Below are 20,386 nucleotides of genomic sequence, written 5' to 3'. Positions count from 1 at the left end.
GGTTACGAGTCACAGTGTTGGGGTGGAGGATTGAATGTGCAAAGGATAGCTAGATTCAGATGCTCTCTTCTCTGATTAAAGTAACTGAAGTTCTGCCATTCTCTCTCAAATATCTTCATCCTGTTTTGATTTCCAGAAAAAAATCTTTACATCTTTAGGGATTAATTAAAGCAGTGTAGTTGCTTCCTTTGCTCTCTTAAAACATTTACAGGATTTAGGTTTTTTATTTTGTTTTTAAATCATCAATAGTACTACTAGCATCTATTACTTATTTACTGTTTAGCAGTCGGATAGCCAATAGTCTCTAACTCCAGGTCTCAGCCCCGGTGTCTGGCAAACACCAGGTGTTCAAGAAATGTTAGATTAATAAATAAATCATCTCTCAGGCAAGTTTGTGGAAATTAGATTGTGTCCGTGGGCTCATTTCGTCTTTCACAATCTCACACCTTGTGAGAAGGATCTTCTACGTGTGTCACCCTGGCATTCTAGGGGGTGGTCACTGGGCCCTCCCCACCTCTCCCGCCTCCATCAGCCAGCCACTTCCTCTCTTCTGGGCTCCGTTCTGGCTCCTCTTCATCGTGGGGTCTGGAATGGTCCCCAGCCCGCCAGTTGGCAGCAGGATCCCCACTCTGTCGGCCCTCCTCGGTGTCCATCTCCCCCTCCCCTGGCCCGCGCCTCGGGCGACCCTTCCTCCTGCCACCCTGCGCCGCCCACAGCCACGCCCTCCCCGTGGGCGAGATCACCTGTCCCTCCTTCGCCGCCGCCTCCTCGTCGGGTACCCTCTCGCCCCCCTCCTGCTCCCCCTCCTCCGCCACCTCCCCCAAGCCCTCCCCTTCCCCGCCTCCTCCCACCCCTTGGTGTATATAGTAAAGGCCGGGCGCCGCACGCAGACACACACTCGTCCGGACACAGGCGCACACACACACTCACGCACGACCGGCAGCGGCGGCGACAGCGGCTCGGTGACAGCGGCGACGGCGGCTCCCACCGCTGCGCACCCCCTTCAGGCGGCGGGCGGCGAGGCCAGACCGGAGAGTTCCCACACCCGCGACCACCCCGTGGCTTCCTGGAGGCGGCGGCCGCGATCCCGAGGTAGCCACCGCGGTGCCCCCCAGCGCGGGCCGGGGTCCCCCTCCCCCGCCTTCCCCGTGCGGACCTGCCACCGGGACGCAGGGGGCGCGTCGGGCTGGGCGAGCCTGGCGGGGCCCGGCGCCCGGGGAGGGGCCTGCTCCCGTGGGCAGGACGGCGCCCGGAGGCCGGGGCCAGCTGGGAGGGCCGGGCGGGGGCGGGGACGCGGGCCGAGGCCGCCACCCGTGCGGCGTCCCCGGGCCCCGCTCCTGCTCCCGGCGCCGCGCACTGGCTGGCGGGGCCGGAGAGGCGGCGCCGGCCGGCGGGGCGGGGGCCCCGAAGTGGGTTTCGGGCCGCCACCAGCGCTGGCACCCGGCACAGAGGGCGGCGCGCGGCGGACTCCGCTCCCGGGCACCGCACCGGGCCGCCTCCCGGCTCTGCCGCTCTGCCCCGGCCCGGAAAACCCGGCGCCTTCCAGGCCCTTCGAAAGATGGATTCTGTTGACGTATCTGGCGGCCCTGGCGAGCCGGGTGGAAAGTTGGGTTTTGCCAGATCGCGCTGGGCTTGTCTTTGTGACGTTCGGCCAGCCCCGCATCCTCCCGAAGCCGGGTGAGTGTGCGTCGGCGCCCCGGGAGCCTTCGAACCCCCCAATGCCCAGACCCGGGGTGGCCGCACCGGCTCAGGCTTTCTGCCATGTTAGGCACCGAGCAGCGTTCTCGCAGCATTTTTGCGTGCGTTTCGGCGGCGCCTTTTGCTGCGGAGGGAGTTACCGCTTCTCTCCGTGTTGGCTTTTTCGGGGTTGAGGTTGTGCTCTGTGTGTTTGCTTGTTTGCCGTTTAAAGCCCGACTATTGTTCAGGATAAGCTCCGCCTGGGTGGGGAAATGGCATCCCACCACAGTTGCCGGCGAGGGGTAGAAATGTTGCCAAACAGCTGCTGCTTTGTGTTTCCCTATCACAAGTCCCTGGAGTAGGTTTGGGGCACGACGGATGGATGGAGAGAGGGATGGGGCATGGAAGAAGAAGGTGGCTTTGGAAGAGCGAATTGTCACCCACCCCATGGCATGCAGTCAGCCTCCCTTTCTGCCTGCCAAACTTTTATGAATATTCCTTTTGTGGCAGGGGGAAGCTTAATGAATTCAGCCCAGTTTTCCAGGGAAAAGCAACCCGGCTTTTAACAATGGTTTGAGAACTTAATCAATGAGAAAGGCGAGGGCGGGGGGTGGGGGGGGGGAGGAGGCGCTGACACCATATCAGGGATGTGGCTGCTTCTTGCAGAGTCAGGTAGGGGAGAGGTGGGCAGGGCAGAGCGCAGCTCCTGGGTGGCCGAGTTCCGGGAACTGTCGGTAGCTCTTACCTGTGCCCGTTGGAGCCACCCCCCATCGTGCCCCCATCTCATGGTCTGCCCAGCCGTGGGCGATCCGGCTTCAGGGGCGCCTTGCGGCAGCGCTCCGGCCGGCCCCCCTCATCTGGCATTTTTAAGGATGTGTAAATATTTTGCTGAGGATAAGTGACATCAACAGAATGATATTCCGCAGAGCCCGGGTGTGCAGCGATGATAAATAGATACGGCCAAACAAAGTTTTGATAGCCGCAGATTCTCATGGCTCGCTCTGTTTCATTTGGGTCTTTGTTTTTGTTGATTTAGCATTATCTCTCATCCTCTGGTGTGATCCCTTTATTTAGCCGATTTCGGAAGCTTCTCTTTAGAACAGAGAGAAAAGCAGCCAGCAGGGAGAAAACAATTCTTAGCCTTGCATACATCATGCAAGGTTTTCTCTGCTTTTCCCCAGGAATCTTTCCCACCGTTGTCTAGATGTCTCTCTTCCTCCTTTTGAGTCTTCAGAATCATTTGTTGATTGACCGAGAGACTTAAGATAACTTAGAAAATGTGTTGTGATGTGCTTTTGTCACGGTGGAGGGGTGGCAGTGTGGGAGGAGGCTAGTGGGGAGGCTCGGGCATGGGAGCTGCTCACCAGGCAGCATTATGCCCCCTCTCGCTGTTTTGTCCTTTGCATTTTCTTCTCAAGAGGAACATGGGGAGCTGTGCCACTTTCAGAAGTCGGGGGTGGGCTGGAAGGCACAGAATCATAAACCGGGTGACATCCCGGTTCATCTGCCCCTTAGAAGCCCTCAGAGGCCACCCACCCACCCCTGAATCCACAGACCCCATAAATATCCTACGAATGACCACTTGTGTGTCATCCCAACTGATTCCCACTAGAGGCATTCCAACGCGGCCCAGGCACGGTGAGCCAAGTCAGACTGGAACTTAGGGTATTGGCCGCTTTGGCACCAGCCCATGGGACGTTTGCGGGGGGTGGGGGTGGGGCGCCCCCCCCACCCCCCGCGGCGTCCTTTATCATGCAAAGAAGCAGCAGACTTCCAGCTGTGAGGTTTGGCCCCAGGGAAAACCTGCCCATCTCAGGAAAAAATGAGAACACAGCTTTCCAGGTGATGCCAGTTGCCAGTGTAAGAACTTGGTTGGTGGGCAGTTGGGTAAGAACCATAAAATAAATAAAAGGTCTGGTAGCCAGAAAACAGAGCCTCTGAGACAGGGCCTCTGAAAGGCTAGAAAGAAAAAGAAAAATCGAGAGGTGTGTGATGAGGTGTTGCTGGGAGTGCTATAGCACCAGGGGAACAGATACAGCTCTAGCTACAGTGACCCAGCGACTAAATAGCACCGGCCTCCCCAACTCCACTTGATCCTGAACGGAGGTATTCTGTATGTGGCAGTGTCCACACACAGTGTGCTCCCAATCTCCGGTAAGAAAATAGCAAGTGTCTATTCTCTGGCTCCTTCCCTAACCTTAGATTTGGGGGGAGGAGGGTAGTGGAGGGAAATAAATTAGGAAAGGAATTAACATTTGTTGCTACTCTCTGTCTGCCAAACACTTGACATGTGGGAAACCATGATGTGATGGAGGCATTATTTTACAGATAAGGAATCTGAGGCTCAGAGAAATTTCCAGTCGCGTGTCTGATTCCAGACTTTGGTGGTTATGAGTTAAAGGGGCTACGTGTCCCTCTAACCCCTCTGTCTCTTATTTTTTTCTCCCCAAGGCCAGGGCCCTCAGCCCCTATGCATTCACAAAGTATGGTACCTAACTTGGGGGCAGGGAGCCTACCAGTGAGGCAGCCCAGTCACCCAGGGCACATGCTTATAGCCAAGCAGATAGACCCCAAATAGTCCCAAACTATTTCAGATGGAAAGACTGCCTCTTCCTTTTGGAATCCCCAACGCCCAACCGTTGGTGAGTAAATAAGAGTTGAGTGATGAAATGATGGAGCTGATGGAGTGGATGGTGGTGGGGAGGCAGCTGTAAGTCATTGTCAAGGGAGACTCAGCAGGGACAAATGCGGAGATTTTTATGTTTCTCTGGGGACTTGGAGTTCCTGGTATCATGCTCCATTTCTAGCCTGGGGTAGGTCCAAGATGACAAGTTCTTGTGACGTGGGCAAAGATAATTCCCATTTTATAGATGAGGAAAGTGAGGCTAAGACAGCTTAAATAATTAGCCCGAGGTCCATGGTAGGACCAAAGGATGCATGAGGGATTTCTGACTCTGACCGTCTCAAATAAATAAATTCTCAGTAAAAGTGAGATGAGGTCTTGCTATGCAATTGAATTAGGTAAGCAAGTCCCTTAGCTCCTTTCCAACCAGATGGTAGCCTTTATCCCCTCTGCAGAAACTCTGGAGCCACTGGGAGAGCCAGAATTTGAATCCAGATATGATTCTGCCCCTCCCTGATCAGAATATGAGGGGGACCTCCGAGAATGAGACTCTCGAGCAGAGGGAAAGATGGCTAATTGCACTCTCCCCTGCACAAAAGCCTGCGTGGGATTTTGAATTAAGCTTGATTTGGGGATCAGGGTGACATCTTTGCTATAGAGTTGGCAGCTCTTGTCTTTGGAGAATGCCTCTGATTACCACTTCTCCCTCCCACCTGTTTGTCTGCCCGGATGCCCATCATCTCATTCTTTCCAGGCGTCTCCTTTGTGGCTCAAAATGTTTCATGAGCTTCTTAAGTCTACCGCTCTCCTGTGCTCTGATGGCAGCTGGTGAGCAGGTGATTTTGGTGGTCACATTCGTACTTCTGGGTTTTGCACATGACCCTCCTTCCCTCTCCAGCCAGGAACACACACGCAAACACACATACACGCACAAACACAGGCACACGTAATTTGATCATGTTTCTTTATCTGCTTCACCAAATTAGATTGCAAACCCAGAATTGTTATTGAAAGATCGTACGTGACTTTGGTGATCTTCTGTCCCAGCCCCTGCCGTAAACAGATCAGAAGAGCTAATATGGAGGCGGCTCAAGCGGCAGATGCCTTGAGTAGTGATTATACTTGCCGGCCTTCTCACTGCTGTGGAGCGGCCTCCCCATGATGTATGCATGGGCCCCGAGCCTCTCATAAAAGCCTGTTTTAATCTCCCCTTGGACGTGGAGGTGGGCTTCCAGAATATCCCAATCCTTACGATTCCCATTTTCACTGTAATTCTTTGCTCCAATAACTTGATGGCTCACCCTGCACTCACCTGTCACTCTTTCTTCCCACAGCTTTTTGGTCTTTCAGCACTGCACTGTCTATGAGAACTGTTTATGATGAAGGAAATGTTCTGTATCTGCACCATCCCATATAGTAGCCACTAGTCACATGTGGCTATTAAGCAGTCACAAGGTGGCTAGTCCAAAGCAGGATGTGCTATAAGGATAAAATATGCGTGGGATTTCTAAGACTTAGTACAAAAAAAAGAATGCAAGATAGCTCGTTAATAATTTTATATCGATTACATGGCACAATGATAATATTTTGAATATGTTGTTCAAATAAGCTATAGTATTAAAATGAGTGCCACCTGTTTCTTTTAATCTTTTTTAATGTACCTACCAGAAACTTAAACAAAATTTTTTTAAGTTTATTTACTTTGAGAGAGAGAGAGAGAATGAGTGGGGAGGGGCAGACAGAGAGGGAGAGAGAGAATCCCAAGCAGGCTTCACATTGTCAGCACAGAGCCCAATCAGGGCCTCGAACTTACGATCCGTAGGATCGTGATCTGAACAAAAATCAGGAGTCGGACGCTTAACCGACTGAGCCACCCACATGCCCCTGTACCTACCGCAAATTTTTAAATGGCGTATGTATTTCTATTAGGCAGTGCTCTTTAGAGCAGACTAACCAGCATCCTGTGTCTTCAGCCTCATAGTACCTCCAGGTATTTTAGGGACATAAATACCCTGTGTCTCCATGGCAGATGGGAAGCATGGGCTGACTCAGTAGCCACAACAGCCTGGCGTCAGGCCACTTTGATTTTCCGTGGCTAAGGAGTCCTTGTGGGTGGGGGGTGCACGATCAAGTCTATCCCTGAGCGTGCTTGCTCAGCCAAGTTCTCCTGAGGAGTGTGGGCTCCTGAAACTCAACGGAGATGAGAGAGCAAGATGGGGGATGGGAACGGACAAGGATGGCTTGAACAAAATGACCCCTTTCCTCTCCTCTCCTCTACCTCTCCCCACCTCAGGCTGGTGTCCTTGTCCACTGGGGAGCCGTGTCTTGCCTGGGCAGTTGATTTCCTTGACACCTGGTCTAATAATATCCTTCCTGGGGATTTGTGCTTGGAGAATAGTGTCCCAAGTAGACACCTTAATGGGGGGAGTGGCTTATTTGGGGCTGGGGCCAGTCTTAAAGAAGGGAAAGGGTAAGAGAGGATGCACATAGTTATTTCCTGACAGCTTGATCAAAACAAGAGCAAGGAAATAAATACGGTTTCCGTGAGAAAGAATCAATGCAAGGAAGCCCACTCTCACATGCCGTGGTGCGGCAGATGAGGAAACCTGAGCAAGACACAGTTCCTGGAGATGGGGAAAGGGTCGCAGCTGGCGTTGCAGTCTTCCTGGGCCCTTCTGTGGAGCGCTGGGCATGGCTCGAGTAGATGGAAAGGGCTGGAATAATGAACTTGGGGCTGTGGTGATTTATAGGTCAGGAGCCTGTGGCTCTGGCTCCTGAGGGGGCTGCCCCCACAGGGGACCCTTGGCTGACCTCCTTGAGCTCCTCGGAAGGAGCTGGTTTTGTTTCCCATGGCAGAAGCAGACTGTTTACTGGAGCACAGGAAGAATCCGACATTCTGGCGAAAAATAATTCATTAACAGCCAGGGTATTACCAGTTCCCTGGAAAAGCTCCTCCAGCTGCACTGTAGCAACTGTTCTTTTTCAGCAGCAGATTCGGGCCTCGCTGGCAGCCAAGACTGGGTGTGTTTGGGCGGTTTTTGTCATTGTTGTTATTTTTGCCTTTGTGTGTATGGCCACTTTTGCCTGATAATTCAGAGAAAGGAACCGTGGCCTGGAAGGGTCGAAATGGTAAAGCTGTCAGCCATTATTTCCTTCATAGTTTAGAAGCTCTAGGCTGACTCTAGGAACGTGCATTTTTCCTGACCAAAGCCCACCCCCATGCTAGGGGCACGGTACAGCCACACAGAATATTCTAGAACTAAAGGAATTTTATAGACTCTCAACACCTGCTCTTAAGACCCTCTGGAAACAATTGGCGAAGGACTCCCACCCCCAACCCCACCCTCCCACATACGCACAAACATCAGGCAGAACGTCCTGTCTTGGCTGTGTGGGATTCTTTGCTTACTATTAATTGACACAGTGGGGCCAAAGTGTATGATTCATCATCCCAGTTTTGAGGGCATTTGGAAAGCCAGGCAGGCATGACCGAGAGAATGGGCTGCATGTTTTGCTCACTAAAGAATGATGGAATCTACAGTAAATAAAAACGGAATGATTCCGGAAGCTTTTCATGCCCTGGAAAAATCTGCCTTAAAAAAAAGGTGTTTTTGTCTGCTTGTTTGTTTTCTATGCCTCATGTTCAGAAATATGTACCCAGCTAGCAAGAAATGGAAAAGAATGGCATTTCCTTGTTTTAGTGTTTTAAAAACTCTAATTGCAGGTTAAGTGAGATACGAGGTATTGATTTTGGTTTTGTATGAAACATAACTAGATAATCATTTTATTTTATGGGATATTAATTTCCATCCATTTTCACTGATGAAATATGCATTTAAAATGCACCCCTGCCATCATCACGGTATTTCTTTAATGTTCCTGCGTTCAGACTGAGAACCTATGGCATTTATTTGGAAAGGAATAAATACATCCTTAGCTAACACGTAAGCCAACCTTAGATTTCAAAGAAAATGATGTCTTCTCTCTTTGATGACGGCCAAAGATAAGAATATTAAAGGTAAGCATATTTGGCTTTGTCTAGAGCACAGTGTCTCCACCGGGGCACTATTGACATTTGAGGCCAGATTCGTCTTTGTTGGGGGCAGGGGAGGGCTGCACACTGTAGGATTTTAGCAGTCTCCCACTAGATGCCTGTAGCATCGCTCCCTCCCACCACAGTCGTGACAACCAAAAATATCTCCAGACCTTGCCAAATGTCCTCTCGGGGACAGAATTGCCCCTGGTTGGGAAACACTGGTCTAGACCAAGGTTTAATAAGTAATTTGTGGGTTTTGGCAAATTCAATTTGAAATAATAAAAGATGCAATTTATCCTTCTGACTTTTACATATACTGTTCATGGGGGCGATTAATTAACAGTTGGAAGTGGGTCATGTGCCTGACTTAATTCCCAGGTTGGTGGATGAGTCTGTAAGATTGTATAAGCACCAAGATTTTTTTAAGGCAGGCGACCGAATAAGGCATAGGTAATTAATTGGGGGACACATTGTAATAACTAACGGCTTTGCTGGTTTTTTAGAAAGAGAGTAGGTTTATTCCTCCCTAATTTCTTTTTCATATGCACCTGATTCCAGGCATTGCCTTCAAAGCCACCAGGCGTCTTCCTCTACCCGCCCCCCTCTTCACTGTCATTTCTCCTGTAGCATCTGAAGCCTGAGCCAATTAATTTAGCCCTTTAGTGTACTTGGGAGAGCTACGCGCCGAACACTGTAATAGACTCATTTCAGGTTGTGGCAGCCCTTTACCCACCACTAATTTCTGTTTTCCAGTACTGTTGAGAGAGAAGGTCTGTGGTGGGTAGATGGGGCATTTTTCAAAATTATGGGACGTTCCAATTTAGGTGGTGCTCACAGTTCCTCCCAATTTTCTCCCTCTAGCACACATTTGTTTCCTTGCACCAGTTCCGCTCCGGAAAGAGAATGTCGCAGAGCTCCTTCAGGCAGCTCGAAGCTGGTAATGCCTGCAGTCGGCAGCGACAAATGAAATGCTGCTGCCGGGACCAGCCCTTAGCCATCTTCTTTCTGAGGTTCCCCTGAAAGGCGAGAAAAGAGGGTCCTGCATTCTCAGGGAAGGCGTCAGGAGGGTAAAGCGTGGAAACGGGGTGAGCGAGAACAGAGGGAGAACAGAGAGGTGGGTCACTCATTACACAGCAAAGCGTCCCGAGGCCAGCCCTACCCGGCCCGTCTTTGAAGTGGGATGGGTGTTTGGGGGTGCTCGAGGACAGAGGCAGGTGCTCGGTGCAGTCAGCGGGGGCCACTTTGTTTTTCCGCCATCCGAGGTAGGCTGACCTCCCGAAGAGTGTGTGAAGGAGCTCAGAGTGTCAGGCTCCGCCGGTGAGGAGAGCTGGAAAACCTGGGCATGGAGGGGTTGGCCAGGCCACCAGGACACCTTCGTCCTGGTGAGCTGTAGCCTCATGCGAAGACCAGTGTGATTCTTCCCCGTCGTCCTGAAGGAAGAGGCAGTGAGCTTGGCAGGCAGCCACAGCGTGCCAGGCCCAGGCAGCACGTGACGCTTGGTCATTCTAAGCAGCCAGGCCCTCGCAGGCCAGGATTCGGGTGATGACTGCAGCTCTGAGAGAGGAAACAGGATCATCAATCTGGGCTTTGGAGGCCGGTTTCGTGGCGCAGAGGCCACCGGGGCCACTGCTGTGTGCTGCAGAAGCAAACAGACAGGTCCAAGTGGTATGTTGTTCCTCAAAATAATGGCAATGGCGATGGCTGTGAAAAACATTTAGACCCTTGTCATAAAAATGCAAACAGTCTTCCTGCTATAGGGAAAAGCTAAATAAACTCTATTGCAGCTGTATTAAGTAGAAACAGATTTGAAAATGGGGTGTTTTTTTTTTTTTTTTTTTTTTCCCTGAGACACTTATTTATAGCAGGTTGGGCAAAGGCTGCCACTATCTTGTGCGGCTCCGGAAGAGTGTTTTCCAGATGGTGCTTGCTGGTTTTCTCTTTATTAAGCTTAGCTGAACACGGCCTCACTTGGAAAGGTTCATAGAAACTGGTGTTATTTTTTTCAGATTACAGCGATCATTGATTGGCCAACAGATCAATGGCTGGGAATGGATTGAGCCTGTGCCGATGAATTTCCTTTTGCATTTTAGAAACAAGAAAAATATCAAGGAAAGCTCAAAATAGGGGTGCTCTCTCTTTGGCTATATACATAGCAGAGCTTTGAAAATCATATGGGACTACATTTTATACTAATTTACATTTGCCTTTTTTCTAAATTAATGCCCTTCTTTTTGCTAAAATCTCTCCAACATCACTGTTTCCTTTCCAACATCTAAACAATGTCCAGATACATTTCAGATTGAGCAATTAGCTCTGGCTGCAATTTCCTTTTATGAAAAAAAATCACTAACCCGCTAGACTAAATATGAAATTATTGAATGTGAAAATATCAATCTGAGACCATTTGTTCTAGGATCCTTTGTGGCTTATCACTGGCATTTTAAGAAGGCAACAAAGGCTGATTCTGCCCTGCCTTTCCATGCTGGACACACCCACACCAAGAAACCTCAAGCTTTGTTTTTGCTCTTAGGAGCTGTGCAGCTGGGTTTGGGTCATCCAGACTAATTCTTGACAGCCCAAGCCACACAGGGAAGCATTTTGGAATGTCACATAAACCGGTGGTCCCCACGGACCAGGCATGGGACAAAATTTCTACCCATTCACAGTGAAATGGAGGAAATGTGAGAATGTAGTGCATTTCTTTTTTAAAGCTAAACCTTTTCCATTTCACAGACCTGCCTTTTATTCTAAAATGGCCTTTCCTGCTTTTCAGGGTGTTAACGTCTCTTTTCTGAATGATCAAGGTAGTACCTGGCATTTGCAGTTTAACATCTTTTCTGGCAAAGTCAGAAGTTGGAGTCTCTATTTTTTTTGTCAGCGTTCCTCATCCAGAACATTAGAAACTGTGGGATTCACCCAGGAGGCCTAAGTGAATTGTGAAGGGGAGCCATTGTTATGATTCCTAAGCCAGAAAAGCCACCCTGAGCAAGGGTCCTGCTCTGAGTTCCCTCACCCCACTCTTCTGACCCACCCCCGAGAGCTGGCTTTGTCCCCAGCCCACTTGAAGAACGGGATCGCATCTCCAGAGGAGTTTGAAAGGGAAAACTGGCCTCTTGGACATAATGTCTGAGCATGCAGCCTGAACTCGGAGAGCCTGGACCTTTTATCCGTGATTCTGTTTTCGACTCTGTTGCCAGCTCACATGGGCTCCACCCACCTTCCTCCTCTCCTCAGCCCTGCCCACTGCTCCCAGAGCCAGGCCTCAGCAGGGCTCACCCAGGTGTGGCCCTGATCTCCTTACTGGTCTGCTCTACTCCTGTCCTTGCTCCCTCAGCTGATATTCCTCTCAATAAAGCATCTCTCTAACCTCATCACCCCCCAGCTCAAGAACACTCAGTGACTCTCAATTTCCTAATTAGTTAGAATAAAACTCCCATATGGAGCCCTCTTCCCATTTTCCCTATCCGTTCTCCCCCCTCGTGACTGGCCTTCAGTAGGGAGGATGTCTCTGGGTTGTACAGTTGCTCTGGCTTTTGTTTTCTCATATGGGGGGAGATTTGCAAGAAGGTTGCAAGATCTCTTAGGCGTCTTTCTAGATGAAGAACACTGAAGCCTTGAGTCTAATGTAATGGACCATCCCAGGGATTGTGACATTCATACCTGGAAGGAAGGAAGGAAGGAAGGAAGGAAGGAAGGAAGGAAGGAAGGAAGGGAGGGAGGAGGCAGGCTCAAAGAAAGAAAGAAAGCCCCACAGAAAATGAGGCTCTCTGGCTTCATGAATTATAGCCTTCTTACAAGGATTGTACATACTGCTTCTGGATGAGGATGCCACATTTCTGGCCTGCCAACAAATTGGTATTGATTCAAGATGGTACTGCTGACTGGTCCTACTGAAAACAGAGCCACTTATAGAAGTTCTGAAATTTGCAATTGAAACATAGTGGAAAGAATCTGTCCTAGCCAATGCAGACTGTCCCTTCCACGAGAAGATATCTCTAATGGTCGCTCATAAAATCATAGTAGCAACAATATTACCTGTCATTTATCAGGCTTCTGCTACAGACTGGACAGTTGTCCCAGGTGATTTACACTTACTATTTTATTTCCAGCTTCATAACAGCCTTAATGATGTGAGTGGGTACTATGAGTTTCAATTCATAAAGGAGGAATCGGGGCTCAGAAAGGGTTAGTAACTTACACAAGGTCACACAACCCATAGGAGGTGGAACTGGGCTTCTATACAGCCTGGTTCAATAGAACTTCCATTCTACACTGGAAATGTACTATATGATGGGATTGGCTATCCAATATGGTAGCCACTAGCCACAAGTTGCTATTGAGCACTAGAAATGTGACTAGTGTGGCTGAGACCTGACTTGTAAATTTTATTTTTAACTAATTTTACTTTTAATTTTTTCTTAAGCATTTGAAGTGTACAACTCAGTGATATTAAGTACATTCATATTGTTGTGCGGCTCTCACCACCATCCGTCACCGGAACTCTTTCATCTTGCAAACCGATTCTCTGTACCCATTAAACACTAACTACCTGGGACCCCTCCTCCCAGTCCCTGGCAACCACCATTCTGCGTTCTTTTTTCTTTTTCTTTTTCTTTTTCTTTTTCTTTTTCTTTTTCTTTTTCTTTTTCTTTTTCTTTTTCTTTTTCTTTTTCTTTTTCTTTTTCTTTAAATTGCCTCTTTCCCCCCACACCTGAGCCTCTGGTAACCACCATTCTACTCTCTGTTACTATCAGTTTGGCTTTTGTTAATTCCGCACTTAAGTGAGATTATGAATATTTATCTTTCTTTTTAAATGTTTAAATGTAAATTGCCACATGGAGCTCGTGGCTACCGTATTGGACAGCGCAGCTCTAGAACATGCTGATTTCACGGTGCCCTTCTGATCCCAGCTTTCCTGTAATGCCCTCCCAGCCCAGCACAGTCTCTCCCTTTCTCAGAGACCTGTGGACCAGCGGTTCTCAAGGGTCAGTGTGCATTCGGATCACCTGGACAGCTTGTTAAACTACAGATCCCTGGCACCAACCCCCTGAGCAGGTTGGGAGTGGGGCCCAAGAATTTGCAGCTCTAACAAGTGCCCAGGTGCCAGGGCCTTTGGTTGAACATTATCTACCTGGGCTTAGGGACTAATTCCTGCATCTTAAAGTGGTGTAGCCTGAGATTCAGCTGTTCCCTCTCTGTACACAGAGAGCAGTGGTCGCTGGCTCAGCTCAGCTGGGAGAAGCTTTCTTCTTGCTGCTGTCCTGGAGGCCAGGCCCTCTACCAGCCCCAGCTTTATTTGGGCCACAGTTAGCTTTGGTCACTCCCTTGGCAATTGTTCTGGCATGCATTCATTTTAATTTGGAGCTCCTTGGGAGAGGGGATGGAGAACCAGGCGGGGTGAAGAAAGAGGCACGGTCTCTAGGAATTGCCTGACCGCCCTGGTGATGTAAGGCAAGTCTGCACAAAGACGCCCATTTGTTGTCCGATCTGCTGTTCTCTGCAATTAAACAGGGGCAGAAAAGTTAACAAGGAAAGAAAAAAATATGAAGCAGGCGAAGCGGACAGATAACGAGCTGTGTCTGCCCACTCTCGTGTCTTCATCCTAATTAAAGTCCTTGTCCCTTTTGGAAGGCAAAGGCCATTTGCCCTGGGGCAGGATTCGAGAGGGTGTGAGTGGCCACGGGGCCGGGGAGGTCCCCAGAAAGGGGACTGTCATGTTGGCCACCTTGACTCTTGATCTAGCTTTCATCGGTGCTGAGAATGTTGTTCTTGTTAAAAAAAAAAAAAAAAAAGAAAAAAAATATATATATACAGGTGTCAAGAAGTAACAGAGCTTACTCATGAAAGTAGCTGTTAGGCTGTTTTTCTTATGAATATTTATACAATAAAAGAGCAATGTGGAATCACTTTTTGTCCAAGTGTGCACAGATCTTCTGTGTTTTCTCCCAGGGAGCCTGTTCTGTTCTCTTGCTGTCTTTCCCCTCTTTGTTTTGTTGTTGTTGTCGTCGTCGTTTCGTGTTTGGAGAGCAGTAATCATGTGTCTTTTTTTGTGGCTTGAGCCAAGCAGCACTTCCTAAAGTTCATTTTAATCGGCATGTTTAACAACCCAGCCCTCCTTTGCTCCTGGCAGCCTGCTCTGTGGCGCTCAGATGCTGGTGATATGTTTCACACAAAAGTACAAACACACAAATTTCTCCCAGTTTATCTGTTTCCAAAAGCAAGTCTTCAAAGGCATGAACTCAAGGCCTCATTTCTGCTGTTACAGGCGTTCTGTCCCTGTTAATCGGTGGTGAAATGTGAACTTCCTGTGCTTTGAGTACTTCCGTCTACTCAGCTCTGTGTCATCTCCCCACGAGAGAGCTCCAGTGGGGCCCCACCCCCCTCCCTCTTGTCGCTGACACGCCCACTCATCAGGGGTAAGGCCCACCTTCCTCTAGTCAGCTGGACCTACCCTCGACTCCATCTTGGACATTTAGAACATGAAGCTCTTCATCCCCCCATCTGTATGGGATGTTTCTTTCCTTCCTTCAGATCTGTTGCCTGGTCCCATCTCTATAGTGACCAGTGCCAAATGCCCTATGCCTTTTCACCACTTCCGCGGATGGGGTGAAGAACTTCAGGTTCTCCAGATCCACAATGGAGCTGAAACGCCTGACCAGGAATTTTATATACGTGCTTTCACTTAAATCACACGATAACGTTTAGAAACAGCTATTTTCAGTTGCAGATGAGGAAACCAAGATGGCAAAAGGGCAGCTTATGGATGATGAGCAGAAAAGGTGGGCAGGGCCCAGGTCATAATGAGTCTTATAAACCTTGATAAAGAACTTGGACTTTATCCTGAACAGTTTCATAGAGGCCAGTGACAGTATCTATTCTTTGTGTTTGGTGCTTTGTCCTAGTGGAGAATCAACTGGGGTAGGATGGAAAGAAGACCAAAAAGGCTCTGTTGCAGTGATCACAGAGAGCAATGACCTTGAACTGAAGCCTCATAGTGGCAGATGCAAGGGGCTAGATTGTAGAAGTTTTGAGGAGGCCAACTATGGGACTTGGTAATGGCTGGTAGGTAGAGTAAATTATGATAACACCCTAGTTTCTGTCATGCAGGCCCCTTGATGGGCCAGGGAACTCAGGAGAGGGGAGACATTGGGGATCTGGGCTCTCCCTCCCTTTGCAGTCAGGCAGGTGGGCCGACAATCTTGGCATTGGCCCATGTAATCATCTGAGCCCTAAATTCTGAAGGGAGTGTATTGAAAATGATGAATGGGCCAAAAACTGGGGGAGAGAAAAGGGAAACTTGACAGACATGGTCACCAGCCGGAGTACCTTCAGTCAGCGGCTTTAAATACACTTTCCAAATTCATATACTCTGTAAATAGGCCAGAATTTGTAAGCAGTGGGTGGCATGGGGTAATCCTGCCAGTTAGGCCTTGACCGGGCCCTGCTGGAAGAGAGGGATTTGGCTAGTGGCCTGCCACTAGGGTGACCAACTGTCGTGGTTCTCCCAGGATTGAGAGGGTTTCTGAGACATGAGACTTTCAGCTTTAAAACCTGGGCAGTCCTGGGCAAACCAGGATGAGTTGGTCACTCCACCTGCCAGGGGAAGGTGTTGTAACATGGACAGCTGGGCTGGTCGGGGCCAAAGCAGTGAAGACTCAATTCCTGCCTGGGGACTCAGCATGGCGATGCCACCACAGGGCAGAAAGGGAGCTCAGGGATGAAAAGGCAAGAATGTATCTCAGGCCCTTTCAGATAAATGTTCTGGGTTCAGATGAAAGGCTTCTCTTAAAATAGGAGCCTGGGAACTCCATTCTGCTTTCCCGGAAACTAGCCTGTGCTGCATCCTCCTTGTAGCCCCTCCCTGCTTCCAATCCTGGGGATTCATCCGGACATTTCGGGTGAATTTCAGGTGAGTGAACAAATACTTTGGTCCTACCAGCATGTTGGACTCAGAGGCCCTTAATCGAATGTGGGAATATTTTAAACTGGGTCCTAGGTGGTCAAAACCATTTCTTTACTTAACACATTCCTACATGCTTGACATTGTAGTTAGAAAAGACTTTTTTTTTTTTTTTGAAGAGCAGCAAAATGCAAAATCATTTGTAGCCGTAGACCATTTGGATCTTCATCTGCAAAGGAACCATAGCCTTCCATTATTCATAAGTCTTTTGAAACCAAATGACATTTTTTTTTGTCTTCAAAAGCTTCCCTTCCCCACCCCCACCACAACTATTTCTCTTGCAAAATTAGCCTCAGTCAATAAGCAGACGACACGTGGTAAATGGTAGGACAGAGGCACGCTTAGAATAGAAAGCTAATGAAACAGATTTTTCCTGTGAAGGCCTGTCCCGGTGCAAGCCTCCAGCTCCATCCAGAAATTCAGAGAGACACAGAGGGTGAGGTGACAACGCTCATCTGACACCAGTGTCACCAGTGACAGGGAAACACATCGGCATCTGTTCTCGGCGGTGGGGTGGCAGCAGCAGGAATAAGGACGAGCTCAGTGCAGGGAAGTAAAAGAGAAAGGGGGAAAAAAAGTAAGGATGAGATTCTTCTGGCCACGCGGCTCAGGTAGCGAAGGAGGGAGCAAGGTTCCAAGTGGGACTTCGGTCTTTGGAAAGAGCCTCCAACGGTACCCTGTCCTCTGCTGAATCCGAGAGTGAAACTGAACTTTGTCATTTCTCTGTGCCCTCCTGTGTCACTTCATGGGGAGTGGTTATCAGTTATGGCGAAACTGCCTGCACCACATTCTTACCCAAGCGTAAAGGACATGGTGGGTAAAAGCTTAAATAATAGTATCAGCATTTTAAAAAGGTGTTTTATTTCACATACATTTTAAATAGGTCCAAATGTTTAAGCAATGAGGGGATATGGTTTATTCTTTTCTTAGTAATGTTTGGTTTTTAATGGCAGCTATACCAGCTCTATGGATGGGAGAAGTCCTAAAAGTGATCCATTACAGGGTTTTATTTTCAGGTTTTTGTCTAAAATCCTAACATACGTACAGAAAAGTACATGGGCTGTTAAGTGTACGGCTTGAAGAATTTTCACAAACAGCACACCCAAGCCACCAGCACCCCATGGAGTTGGAGGCCACACCAGCCCCCAGAAGACCCCCTCCCCATGTCTTTTTCATTACCCCTCACCAACAGTAACCACTGGCTCTCAACAACATGGATTAGTCGTGTCTCACACAGAATTTTCCAGTCGTAGCTTTCTGTAGGAGTACCCCCCCAAAAAAGCCCTTGAGACTTTCTTTTAAGGAGGAGGGCAGAAATTTTCTAATGGTTTGCTTTCTCTGGCTGCTCTGAATTAGGCCTGTTGAACAGGAAGTTTCCGAGCTGGGTCCCTGCTGGTGCAGGGCTTGGGGCAGGCTGGTCTCTGCTGCCCAAGACGATGCCCAGGCTGTGAGCCAGTAGCCTGCCCTTGGCGTCACCTCTGCCAAAGGCAGCCACCAAGCTTGCCTTATCTCGCCCGCGAAAGCCTCTGGCAGATCTTGCAAAGACACGTGTCTAGAAGCATTGAGGACAGGACAATAAAATGGCCGAGAGTCCCCTGAACATATTGGCCTTCCGGAAAAGAAGGTCAGTCACAACCATCATCACAGCATATCCAACGTGCTGGGTTTTTTCCACCTTGCAAATGAGAGCGCAATTGATTAATTTCGCCTCCTCACAGGCTTCGTCGAAGCTTTCGACGTGCTTTCTGCCCCCTTTTCTCACTGCAGGAAGCAAGCAGTACGAGTGCGGGAATAGAGCTATGGAACATACATCGTAATGTGTCTGGAGCAGCATCAGAAAAGGACTTATTTGTTCTCCTGGGCTGTGTAGTGCCGAGTGATTGAATGCTCGCCAAGCTGTCAGTTTTATGAAACAAATTCCCTAACCCCCTTGGCCCAGAGCTTTGCTCAGCCTGAGATGGAAAAGAAATAACTTTTAATAGAAAACTCATTGCTAAAATCTAAGATAAGATTTCAGAGTTACTTCTCTCCTAAGAATAAAATGAAATATTGAAGAAAGCATTTGATGGGGGACTCGTAGGGAACCTTATTTCTTGGTTCTTGCTTAACAAACTATGTTAATAAAAATATTTAGACCTTCGTGATGCATAATGCATTTTTATTCCTAGTGAGCTAGCCTGTTTGTATACACAGATGTTTCCTGTGGTCCTTCTATCATTGCTTCTGCTTTTTCTGAAACAATATTTCTAGCCGGAAACAGAATCTTATGTTAAGAACCTAAGCCCCTCACAGACCCTGTTAGTTTGAGTGAGGGCATTTTTATTGCTAGATTTGATACTTGGTGGGGGAGGAGGTGGTGGGAGTCTTGTTTTATTCAAAAAATACAGAAAACACTTTGAATAAAAAGATAATGCCATGAACCCACTGTATCAAGACTAAATTATGAGACAATTCTTCCTTGGCTTCTAAATTAGACCTGGCCAATTCATCCAGGCACATTCATTACTGAAGAGCTGGCCGGCTTTCTAGTCTCCGTTCTCACTGTCAAAGCCGCCGTGAGTAATGCCTGCCCTTTCGTACAAACCTTAGGTGTGTTCGACTGGGTTTTACAGATTTTCCAAAGCATTGTTCTCACAGAGCTGCAGTTTCCTTTCCAGCGCCAGGAACACCGTGGCAACACAGTTTACCAGCGCAGTTTCTCTACCACTCTTAGGAACACATGGAAATCAATTAAAAATAAAACCCATCGGCCAGTTGTGCTAAGGAAGGAAATGAGGTTTTACACATCAGCACTTTTCCAAAAAAAAAAAAAAAACTATCTTAATTGAAAAATGGCACGATGCCCTAATGAAAAATTAAGCTTCAGGATTCAGTCCTTAATATCTCAGTGATGAGTGTGTGTTTCCTCCTGTGGCTACCCCTATGAGCGAATTCTGAAAGAATCAGGCAGGGTGTTGAAATAAGATATCACTCAGCGTGACTATTGGAGTGAGGCATCGCCCTGTCTGGCTCGCTTGTCAGTGGCTGCCTATATGCCAGGAGAGGAAGGTTCTGGTTCTTTGAAGTTCTATTTACTGTCTTTAATGTTTTAGTAAATTTTGTTTGTCTATGATAATAAAAGTAATACATACTTATTTTAGAAAATTTGAAAATGTAGAAAGGCAACGAGAAGAGAATAAATATCATCTGTAATCCTGCCACGCAGAGATCACCACTGTCAATGACTTTGGTTACTCTCCTTAAGGGTCTTTTGTGCCTATGCGTACGTCCTTTCTCTTCTCCGGGAATTTGGAAGGTGTGTTCCACAAGTTGGTTCCCCCCTCCAAACTTCTGTTAACATACATTTCTCTAATTATCAACATCGAGAATGGAAAGGTATCTATATTACCTCTCAGGTGTGACAAAAATTTTCAGGATGTTTATTCCTCTCTCTCTCACTGCCCCCCTCCCCCCCCCCCGCATGCCCCACTACCAGGTCTTGTTCACTGCCATGTCCCCAGCACCCAGAACAGCACCTGGCACTTGGCTGTTGCTCAGTAAATGCTGCTGAAGCAATGAGTGAATGGTGAGAGTTTATCCTCACAGGACTTCCAGGAGGTGAGGACTGACTCCTGAGGCCAACCTCTTTCTTTCTCCCTTCCTGTGCTGCCTCTTCCGAGAAGTCTGATGAAGCCATAGGTCCCACCGCTGTCCACTGGGTCTGCTTACCCTGAATTTCCACGTGGGGAGGCGGTGAGGGGTGAAGTGCCCAGTCTTCAGAGTCAAACAGACCAGATTCCCAGGCCTTCAGAGGATGAAGTAATGGGGCAAGTGTCTTCGTCTCTCTGGGTGTCAGGGATGCCATCTGTAAAATGGGCAGTGGTGAGACTTGCCCGGCAAGGTGAATGTCAAGTATGCACGGTGCCTGGTACACAGGAGGGATCCAAGATCTGTAGCTACTAGTGTTGTCCCCGCTTCTCTTTCAAATGACAGCATAAATAAAGAGCCCTCGGGGTCCTCGACATTTTCTTTTCGTGTTTCCAGTCATGTCATCTAATGAGTACAGGAGAGTTTCTGATGGGTTACTTTATGCTTCTGTGCCAAGTAAATC

General features: G+C 48.5%; 1 protein-coding gene across 4 annotated transcripts in view; it reads left to right on the top strand.

Annotated features, from left to right (window-relative positions):
- Positions 1-770: 770 nt before the first annotated feature.
- The window catches only part of RAI2 (retinoic acid induced 2), a 59,408-nt gene continuing 39,792 nt past the window's right edge, over positions 771-20,386 (top strand). The window contains exon 1 of one of the 4 annotated variants that reach the window (XM_047075958.1): positions 771-1,092. The gene's annotated coding sequence lies outside the window, so the exon portion shown is untranslated. Of the gene's footprint in view, positions 1,093-1,414; positions 1,678-20,386 lie in introns of those variants that run through there. The other 3 variants (XM_047075960.1, XM_047075961.1, XM_047075959.1) reach the window with 3 other exon arrangements.

This window comes from Lynx rufus, unplaced genomic scaffold, assembly GCF_022079265.1.
Source record: "Lynx rufus isolate CCGP_SWC_20201006 ecotype Redwood Valley unplaced genomic scaffold, mLynRuf1.p SCAF_14, whole genome shotgun sequence".
Lineage (NCBI taxonomy): Eukaryota > Metazoa > Chordata > Mammalia > Carnivora > Felidae > Lynx > Lynx rufus.
The sequence above is the reverse complement of the archived record's forward strand: the minus strand, read 5'-3'. Positions and strand labels throughout refer to the sequence as shown.